The sequence below is a fragment of the Mytilus galloprovincialis genome, chromosome 11, assembly GCF_965363235.1.
Source record: "Mytilus galloprovincialis chromosome 11, xbMytGall1.hap1.1, whole genome shotgun sequence".
NCBI lineage: Eukaryota > Metazoa > Mollusca > Bivalvia > Mytilida > Mytilidae > Mytilus > Mytilus galloprovincialis.
This window is the reverse complement of record NC_134848.1, coordinates 7,069,253-7,079,116: the sequence shown is the minus strand read 5'-3', so window position 1 is coordinate 7,079,116 and position 9,864 is coordinate 7,069,253.

Below are 9,864 nucleotides of genomic sequence, written 5' to 3'. Positions count from 1 at the left end.
TATAATTTACATATTTTAGAAGTTTTGTATATATCTATATACATTTTATATCTATATATTTTGTGCTATTGTATGTGTGTGTGTGACTAAACCGACGCACCTCTTCGGTAATACAATTATCTATGAAATACACAAATCTGTCACCGTTGACTCACATTGCAAAACAGTATAGCATCTGAGGAAGAATTATGTTCATTCTGACATTTTCAAGAGAAATCTTTTCCCTTATTGTCACTAAGAGCACATGTTGAACAATGGTTTACAATGTCTGATTGGAATGATATATGTCCTTTGATGTCAAACATAAAATGCTGACGTGTTCTATACAAGAATAGAGTAACTTCTTTGGTTGAAGTTGGATCAAGTCCAAAAGTGTTCAGCTTAAGTACAATTTTCTCTAAATTATCAATCCCTTTCATACCATCAGCGATTGTATTGTCAAAACCTTGAAGGCTAGTCTTTTGTGATGAAACACACAATTTTATAATTTTATAAAGGAATGATCTAATTAATGAAGAAAAAACGGTGATTCACAATATGTATCATAGAGCTGAAAGACGCCATCACCATGGCCATAACGGTTCAAACTTAGAAATTTAGATTTCTTCTCCGTAAGATAACTTGATTACCTTTGATCCAAAACAAACAAATTAAAAGTAAGCAGGTGATGACAAAGATTCTATAAAATGGACAATATTTGCTCTTGTAAATGTGTCTCTATGAATCTCCTATTTTTTAACAACATCACCAGGTCCACAAAGTGCAGCATGCGTTCTAGCTCAATCGATTTCGGAGATGGTTAAACCAGGCACCAGTTTTTTCAGCTCTTCTTTTGCGTATTTATTAGCGAAAATGGATAATATTTGATATACATGCAAGTAAAATTCATTAATATCTATAAACACGTACAGAAAAAAGGTGTTAACGCATGCGGAAGAATATCTCAAGAACGCTTTGTGGGAAAATACGAATGCCTACTCAAATCCAATCTATTTGAAAAATCGAATGATTACAGAAGAAGGTCCACCATGCACTTGCCTTGCATTATTATTCGAATAGTAGAATATAATAAAATACAAATGGATGGAACTTATACATACTTGTAACTGTTATATGAAAATATCAAAATAACATATACATGATATAATAAAAAAACCAGAGTATACTTATTTGTATCATTAAATTCTAATAGTTATTATTATGGTGAAATTGAATTCCCTGTCATGTATTCACCATCCACGCACTCACTTGTCTCAGAAAAAAATATATCTCTGTACATTCCCTTCACATTTCTTAACGCATCGTTGACAATATAATGGAATTTGATGCGACTTTCATACAAGTGAGAGGTTTAGCTAGCTATAAAACCAGGTTCAATCCACCATTTTCTACATAAGAAAATGCCTGTACCAAGTCAGGCATATGACAGTTGTTATCCATTCGTTAGATGTGGTTGAACTTTTGATTTTGCCATTTGATTTGAGACTTTCCTTTTTGAATTTTCCTCGGAGTTCAGTATTTTTTGTGTTTTGACTTTTCACTTTCATCCACAAGAACTTGGAGTCATCAGATGAACAGTACTTCAGTACCTTGATTGTTTTTTTTTTTTTTTTTTGTTTTGTTGTAATGGCATTTTCAGTATGTTCCGACAGGGTATGTGTCTCATGGTATGCATCCGAAACTGTTCGATTACTCAATGAAAACACTCAATTGCAAAGCTTGGAAAATCAGATTGGAAATTTAAAACGGAGAATGTGTCAAAAGAAACAACAACCCGACCAAAGAGTTTGGGGTAGTAAGTAACTTTAAAAATGACCTTTTCCTATTTTATGAATTTCCACAAATAAAAATTCAATTTCTTTATATATTTATTTTCCTAATAGTCAATTCATTAAAAAAAAATAAACAAAAATAAAACTTCAACACATTTCAGCGAAGAGGACACAAAGAAAAATATTTCTGGAAAAGTTTGCTATGTATTCTAACCAAATTAAAATCGTAAACATTTGCGTTTGTGTTTAACCTTTCAGAAAATGAAAACGTTCCTCACGAGAATTATGGCCAAATAAACAATAAAATTTCAGACATTTTTACATCATTTATTTTTAAGGTTTTCTGTAGCTTTTCATCAAAAGCATTTGTTTTTAGAAGTGATAAAAAAGATCGTTATATACATTGAAGTGGTGGATTTGCCTAGTAGAACCAAATATGTAACCTACCATTTCGAATGACTTGAAGGCTTGTGTTGAGTAACTTCGACTTCGAACTATCGAGTTCCGACTGTTTAAAGCCAAACAATTAAAATATCAAATATGAAGCCTGTTTGTTTAAATTGTTTATCCTTTTAGGAACGGTAAAACGTTTGTGTATTCAGTGAAATAAAGAATCATATATGTATCACAAAGTAAAAATAAAGTGTTGTTTTTCACAACTGTTATATCCTTATTTATGTATAATACTTATGTTATAATGTTATATGTTAATTGATGATCTGATTATAAAAAGAAGATATGGTATGATTGCCAATGAGACTCTCCACTAGAGACCAAATGACACAGAAATTATTAACTATACGGGTTTCAACAATGAGCAAAGCCCATACCGCATTGTCAGCTATACAAGGCCCCAAAAGACAAATTTAAAACAATTCAAACGAGAAAACTGACGGCCTAAATTATGTACAAAAAATGAACGGAAAAACAAATATTTAACGCATGAACAAACACCAACCACTGAATTACATGCTCCTGATTTGGGACAGGCACATATATACAGAATGTACCATATGTTTGTTCCATGCGAAGAGCCACATAATGTTGTTATACTATAGTAATCGACTATATGATAAACAGTGAACAATTGTCTTGGCAATTAGGTGTTGGTCTATTTTTCAGTAACGGCAACTGCTCGTAGACTGGACATTACCTAATGGTTTTTGTTACGTCTTTCATTGAAATCTTAATAGCCATGACCTTTTTTCTATTTAGATTAATAGTTATTCGTAATATTGTGTTGTTAAGCTGACCAAGGTTCGGACAAGTACCTTCGTTCGGACGATTTAATCGGTTTTTGTTCTGTTTATACTAATAAACCAATAGATTTATCCTTAAAATGTATGTTCCGATAGTTGTTATGGAATCCCAATTTTGATTGGCTCATTACCGCTCTTCGGAATTTTTCGGGGTTCTTGCCTGATACTGATCTAAAAACAGCCTGCCATACACATTCCAGAGAGGTGAGTAAGCGTTCTATTTATATTGTCCAACCCACTGTTGGCATTCGAAAACGAGACAAAGTGAAACCAGAATGTAAATAATGGAGTTTTCTAATTAAAACCGATAGTTTTTAATAGAAAAATATGCAGAAATAACCATTTTCACTGAACACTTTTTACACTTTCCCGCCTGCATAACTTTTTCAATAGAACTATGATTCGGACGATGAATGTCTATGGTTCGGACAGTAAATGTCTATGGTTCGGACGTCCGAACTATGGTTCATATCTAATACAAAAAAAATATAATAAACACACACAGAAGTGCTTAAACATCAAAATATAGTTGGCCCCTTGTGAAATAGGAAACAAAGCCACATTACTTTGAGGGTCTGGAAGGAAGTCCTTCATTTCTATATTCTCTCGATCAGTTTTACCTTTGGTCTCCATTCTGTTATTTTGACAGCACCATATTTTTCAATATTTATTTTTCTTGTATGTGTCTTTTTTGTTGTTGTTGCCATTCATATAGATGTTTTTGATGGTGTGGAAAAAGGATGGGGGTACTATTTTTTTCAATTCTTTATTGAAGGGGGTCTTTTCAAGTTTTCTGCACATTTTCTCCGTTGTTCTTTGTCTTCTCTCATCGGGGACTTTTTTTTTACTTTTCTGTTCTCTTCTAATTATTCTCTAAAGTTTGTTTTTCTGAATTTATTTTTATTTAAAATTTTGTTTTGTAGATGAAAAAAGTAATTATATCTTTTGTATGGGCACTTGGCATGAAACATTGGGGGCCAGGGGAGTTACAAGTAGGCTCAGTATATTACGGTAACCATGAAATAACCAATCCAAAAGACAGCAATGCTGTAGCGGTATGTGAGGAAAAGAATTGCCGACGGACACTGGCATACTTGAGAAGAGGGGACGCCTCTATTATTGCCCCGCTCTTTAAAGCAAATTTGATAGAGGGGCATTGCTATTTGAAGGCTAAGTCAGCAGTGGAGGTGTATAAATATCGTACTGGACCCCAACAGAAATTGAACGTTGGTTTCTTGTGCAAAGAGTGCAATGTAGAACATCTACAAAAATTACTTGCAGGACATAATGTTCATGTTAGAATATTTTAAATCTTGATTTATTGAAAATTAAAATATACCAAATCTGTATTATATTGTTGTTTTATAACTTTTTTTCAGTAATGCCTAGTAGAAAGAAAAAAAGTTTGGTCTAAAGATGCTATGTGGGAGGCCTTTAGGGAAATTACAAATAACCAATGTTTAAAAAAGAGGATGAGGGAAAACTAGTTGAATATGCTGAAAAGAGGGCATCCCTAGGTATTGGGTTTGGGGAAAAAAAACCTACCTTAGATATGCTGGGCAGCTAGCACAGAAAAGAGGGATAAATTTTAAGAACAAGATCCCATCAGACAAGTGGTGGAGACTCCACAAGAAGAGGTTTCCGGACACATTATCCCTCCGAAAACCGGAGGCAACAGCAGCAATCCGCCACAAACAAATGAACCCAGAAAATGTGGGGTCATATTTTGATGCTTTAAAAGAAACCCTTTTAAAGCATCAACTTATGAATAGTCCAGAAAAAATTTGGAATATGGACGAGACTTATCTCCCATTATCTGTAGATTCTGAAAAAGTCTTGACTCGGTAAATTTGTATTCTAGAATATATAGTCTTTGATATGTAAATCACCCATACAGTAGTATTGGTAAAAGATAAGTTATATAAGAATAAGAAGATGATTAACAATTATGAGACCAAGGAATTGTATATTTAAATTTACAATTCCTTGATGAGACTAATATACATCAAGTGTACATGATTGTGAGCTATTAATTACAAAGGCAACCGTATGACAACGAAAAAAATCCATACAGTATAGTCGCGGTATATACTAGTCGACTATTAAATTTGCCCCGAATCGACATTAAAAATGTAAAAAAAAAAAAACAAGAAAACAAACAACCAAATTTATAACAAAACAATTTACGAACAAAATATATGACAGACAAGAACCAATGACAACCACAAAACTACAGGCTCCCAACTTGAGACAGTGGTGTAACATCAAAACAAGAACTAACTGTAAAAATCAGTTTCAGTTGGTTTAATTCAAAAGATCAATACAAAGAACAAAAAACTACTTACATAAAAACAATAGACACAAAGCGCCGAAATTAAGATAACTGGCAGAGCCACTCGCATTCTAAATAAAATCTAGTTCTGCCAGTCTTATTTATCAGTCATTACACATTCAATCATATTGTAGTAAAGGAGCGAGGCATGTGCAGAGTAAAACAGGGTTCAGAGAGAGTGTAACATTAATTGCGTGTACCCTCTCCTAACTTGGGACAGTGGTAAAACAGTTCAGCATAAGAACGAAATCTCTGTTATCCAATCACTACCTTTTAAAAAAAATCCGAAAAGTTATGTCCCGTTCCTGGCTGACCTGAACACATAGTTTTCCTAAAATATAAAGACTTGAAATGACTTGTTTTTGATGTTTTATTGTTTGGATGATTTATTTGGGTGTTCATAATTCAGAAAAAAAGTTTGATTTGTTTACTGAAAATATTGGTAGTGGACGATATAAAATTTAAGATTAATTCTACCTTGATACCAGATGAACTTCAAATGACCGAAATGGATACATCATGGACATTTCCATCTACCGCGTATGCTTATTTCCTTAATTTCATTTGTTATTATCATCTCAAGGATGTCAGATAATGTCAAGATTCCGTCCATGCTTTACAACTGGTAATAATTGAAAGTTATTTAATGGCATCTGAATTTTCTACAGGAGGAGCTTATTATCTATTCGGCGTCGCTCTTCAGTTATTAGGCGATAAGGAATCTGCAAGACACGCATTTTTACAATCAGTTATAAGAATATACCCTGATGAATTATGCAATTCTGCTATGAAGAAACTTTTGTTAATAAGGAAATTGTGACATGTCTATTCAGTTGAACATTTGAAATTGTGATAATGGTGCTATTTTGTCTATGGTGGAACGTTATTGAGCAACATGAATGACAAACAATATATAAATATATCAATATTCATTTAATTACATTACGGTTTTTTTTTTTGTGAAAGTCGCTTTGAATAAACATATATTGTTTGCTTTTTTTTTCTTTTTTTTATGTAGTTTTTCTTTTTTGTCATGGTTTTTTATAGTATGTTCTGACAAGGTACGCGTCTCCTGGTATGCATACAAAACTGTTGAATTATTCAATAAAACACTCAATTGCAAAGCTTGGAAAATCAGACCACCTTTGTAAAATACTTTCTTAATTGTTTGATAAATAAAAAATGGAAAACGGTGAATGTATTCGAAAGTCTTAAGTTTACTGAATAAACGAATCCGGATTAAAGCCTGCAAAAGAGTATAAATAGTCCAAGGCAAGCATTTGGTCTTCCATTCAGCAAGCAATTCCAGCACCTGTCTTTAATTTTTGCTAAATTACTTATTTGGCTTTATAACTTTTGATATGAGCGTCACTGATGAGTCTTATGTAGACGAAACGCGCGTCTGGCGTACTGAATTATAATCCTGGTACCTTTGATAACTATTTACACCACTAAGTTGATGCCACTTCTGGTTGACGTTTCGTCCCCGAGGGTATCACCAGCCCAGAAGTCAGCACTTCGGTGTTGACATGAATATCAATATTGTGGTCATTTTTATAAAGGAGTAGGTCCGGTAAGGACCGATTTTGGCCTCAAATTGCAGGTTCATCTGACGAAAGATTTTGACCACTTTTTAAACACTTAAGTGTCTATTTCATTTGAATCAATTAGTTTATTTGAAAGATTTTAACTGATTTAGTCATTAAAAACGATCCGATTCAAGCTCAAATATGAAAAATCTACCAAATATGCCGAAAAATGTCACTTTTCAGATGGTTTTTGTCAAAAACGAAAGTTGCCGCATCCGTGTTCATCCTCAACCTTTATATATATTATGTATTATCATAAAATACAACTTACATTTCAATATTAAGGATGAACACGAATGCGGCCACTTTCGTTTTACCTGAAAACTGTCTAAAATTTAACTAAAATGCTAGAATTGTGAAGATTTCGGTAAATTAGCATGACTTTATGGTGCTAGTACCCGATATATGTGCATTGTTATGTCAAAAACAGCCCATATTTATGTAGCAGAAGCATTCTACAATAAATAACTAACAGTTTTGTAAAACTGCTATATTTTGGGGCCAAAAAGGGGTCTTACTGAACCTACTCCTTTCCTGTTTACAAAACTTTGAATTTTTCGAAAAACTAAAGATTTTCTTATCCCAGGCATAGATTACCTTAGTCGTATTTGGCACAACTTTTTGGAATTTTTCATCCTCAATGCTCTTCAACTTTGTACTTATTTGGCTTTATAACTTTTGATATGAGCGTCACTGATGAGTCTGATGTAGACGAAACGCGCTTCTGGCGTACTAAATTATAATCCTGGTACCTTTGATAACTATTTACACCACTGAGTCGATGCCACTGCTGGTGGACGTTTTGTCCCCGAAGGTATCACCAGTCCAGTAGTTAGCACTTCGGTGTTGACATGATTATCAAAAATGTGGTCAATTTTATAAATTTCCTCTTTACAAAACTTTGAATTTTTCGAAAAACTAAGGATTTTCTTATCCCAGGCATAGATTACCTTAGCCGTATTTGGAACATTTTTTTTGAATTTTGGATCCTCAATGCTCTTCAACTTTGTACTTATTTGGCTTTATAGCATTTGATATGAGCGTCACTGATGAGTCTTATATGAATTAATGGTTGTCTTTATTAGCTGTACATGTGAATCAATGGTTGTCTTTGTTAGCTGAACATGTGTTTCAGTGGTTGTCTTTATTAGCTGTACATGTGAATCAATGGTTGTCTTTGTTAGCTGAGCATGTGTTTCAGTGGTTGTTTTTATTAGCTGTACATGTGAATCATGGTTGTCTTTGTTAGCTGAACATGTGTTTCAGTGTTTGTCTTTATTAGCTGTACATGTGAATCAAGGTTGTCTTTGTAAGATGAACATGTGTTTCAGTGTTTGTTTTTATTAGCTGTACATGTGAATCAATGGTTGTCTTTGTTAGCTGAACATGTGTTTCAGTGGTTGTTTTTATTAGCTCTACATGTGAATCAATGGTTGTCTTTGTTAGCTGAACATGTGTTTCAGTGGTTGTCTTTATTAGCTGTACATGTGAATCATGGTTGTCTTTGTTAGCTGAACATGTGTTTCAGTGGTTGTTTTTATTAGCTGTACATGTGACTCATGGTTGTCTTTGTTATCTGAACATGTGTTTCAGTGTTTGTCTTTATTAGCTGTACATGTGAATCATGGTTGTCTTTGTAAGCTGAACATGTGTTTCAGTGTTTGTCTTTATTAGCTGTACATGTGAATCAAGGTTGTCTTTGTTAGCTGAACATGTGTTTCAGTGGTTGTTTTTATTAGCTGTACATGTGAATCATGGTTGTCTTTGTTAGCTGAACATGTGTTTCAGTGCATGGTCTTTATTAGCTGTACATGTAAATCAAGGTTGTCTTTGTTAGCTGAACATGTGTTTCAGTGTTTGTTTTTATTAGCTGTACATGTGAATCATGGTTGTCTTTGTTAGCTGAACATGTGTTTCAGTGTTTGTTTTTATTAGCTGTACATGTGAATCAATGGTTGTCTTTGTTAGCTGAACATGTGTTTCAGTGGTTACCTTTCATTGTTGAACATGTGATTCAGTGGTTGTCTTTATTAGCTTTACATGTGTTTCAGTGGTTGTCTTTATTAGCTGTACATGTGAATCAATGGTTGTCTTTGTTAACTGAACATGTGATTTAGAGGTTATCTGTGTTTGCTGAACATGTGATTCAGTGGTTGTCTTTAATTGTTGAACATGTGATTCAGTATTTGTCTTTATTAGCTAAACATGTGATTCAGTGGTTGTCTTTAATTGTTGAACATGTGATTCAGTGGTTGTCTGTCTTTGTTGAACATCTGATTCAGTGGTTGTCTTTAATTGTTGAACATGTGAATCAATGGTTGTCTTTGTTAGCTGAACAGGTGATTCAGTGGATGTCTTTATTAGCTTTACATGTGTTTCAGTGGTTGTATTTATTAGCTGTACATGTGATTCAATGGTTGTCTTTGTTAACTGAACATTTGATTTAGAGGTTATCTGTGTTCGCTGAACATGTGATTCAGTGCTTGTCTGGGTGTGCTGTACATGTGAGTCGGTGCTTGTCTTTGTTAGGTAAACACATGATTCAGTGGTTGTCTTTAATTGTTGAACATGTGAGTCGGTGCTTGTCTTTGTTAGCTAAAGACATGATTCAGTGGTTGTCTTTAATTGTTGAACATGTGAGTCTGTGCTTGTCTTCGTTAGCTAAACACATGATTTAGTGGTTGTCTTCAATTGTTGAACAAGTCATTCAGTAGTTGTCTTTGTTAGCTGCACATGTGATTCAGTGGTTGTCTGTGTTAGCTGAACATGTGATTCGGTGGTTGTCTTTGTTAGCTGTACATGCGTTTTAGTGGTTGTCTTTATTAGCTGTACATGTGAATCAACGGTTGTCTCTATTAGCTTTACATGTGATTCAGTGGTTGTCTGTGCTAGCTGTACATGTGGTTCAGTGG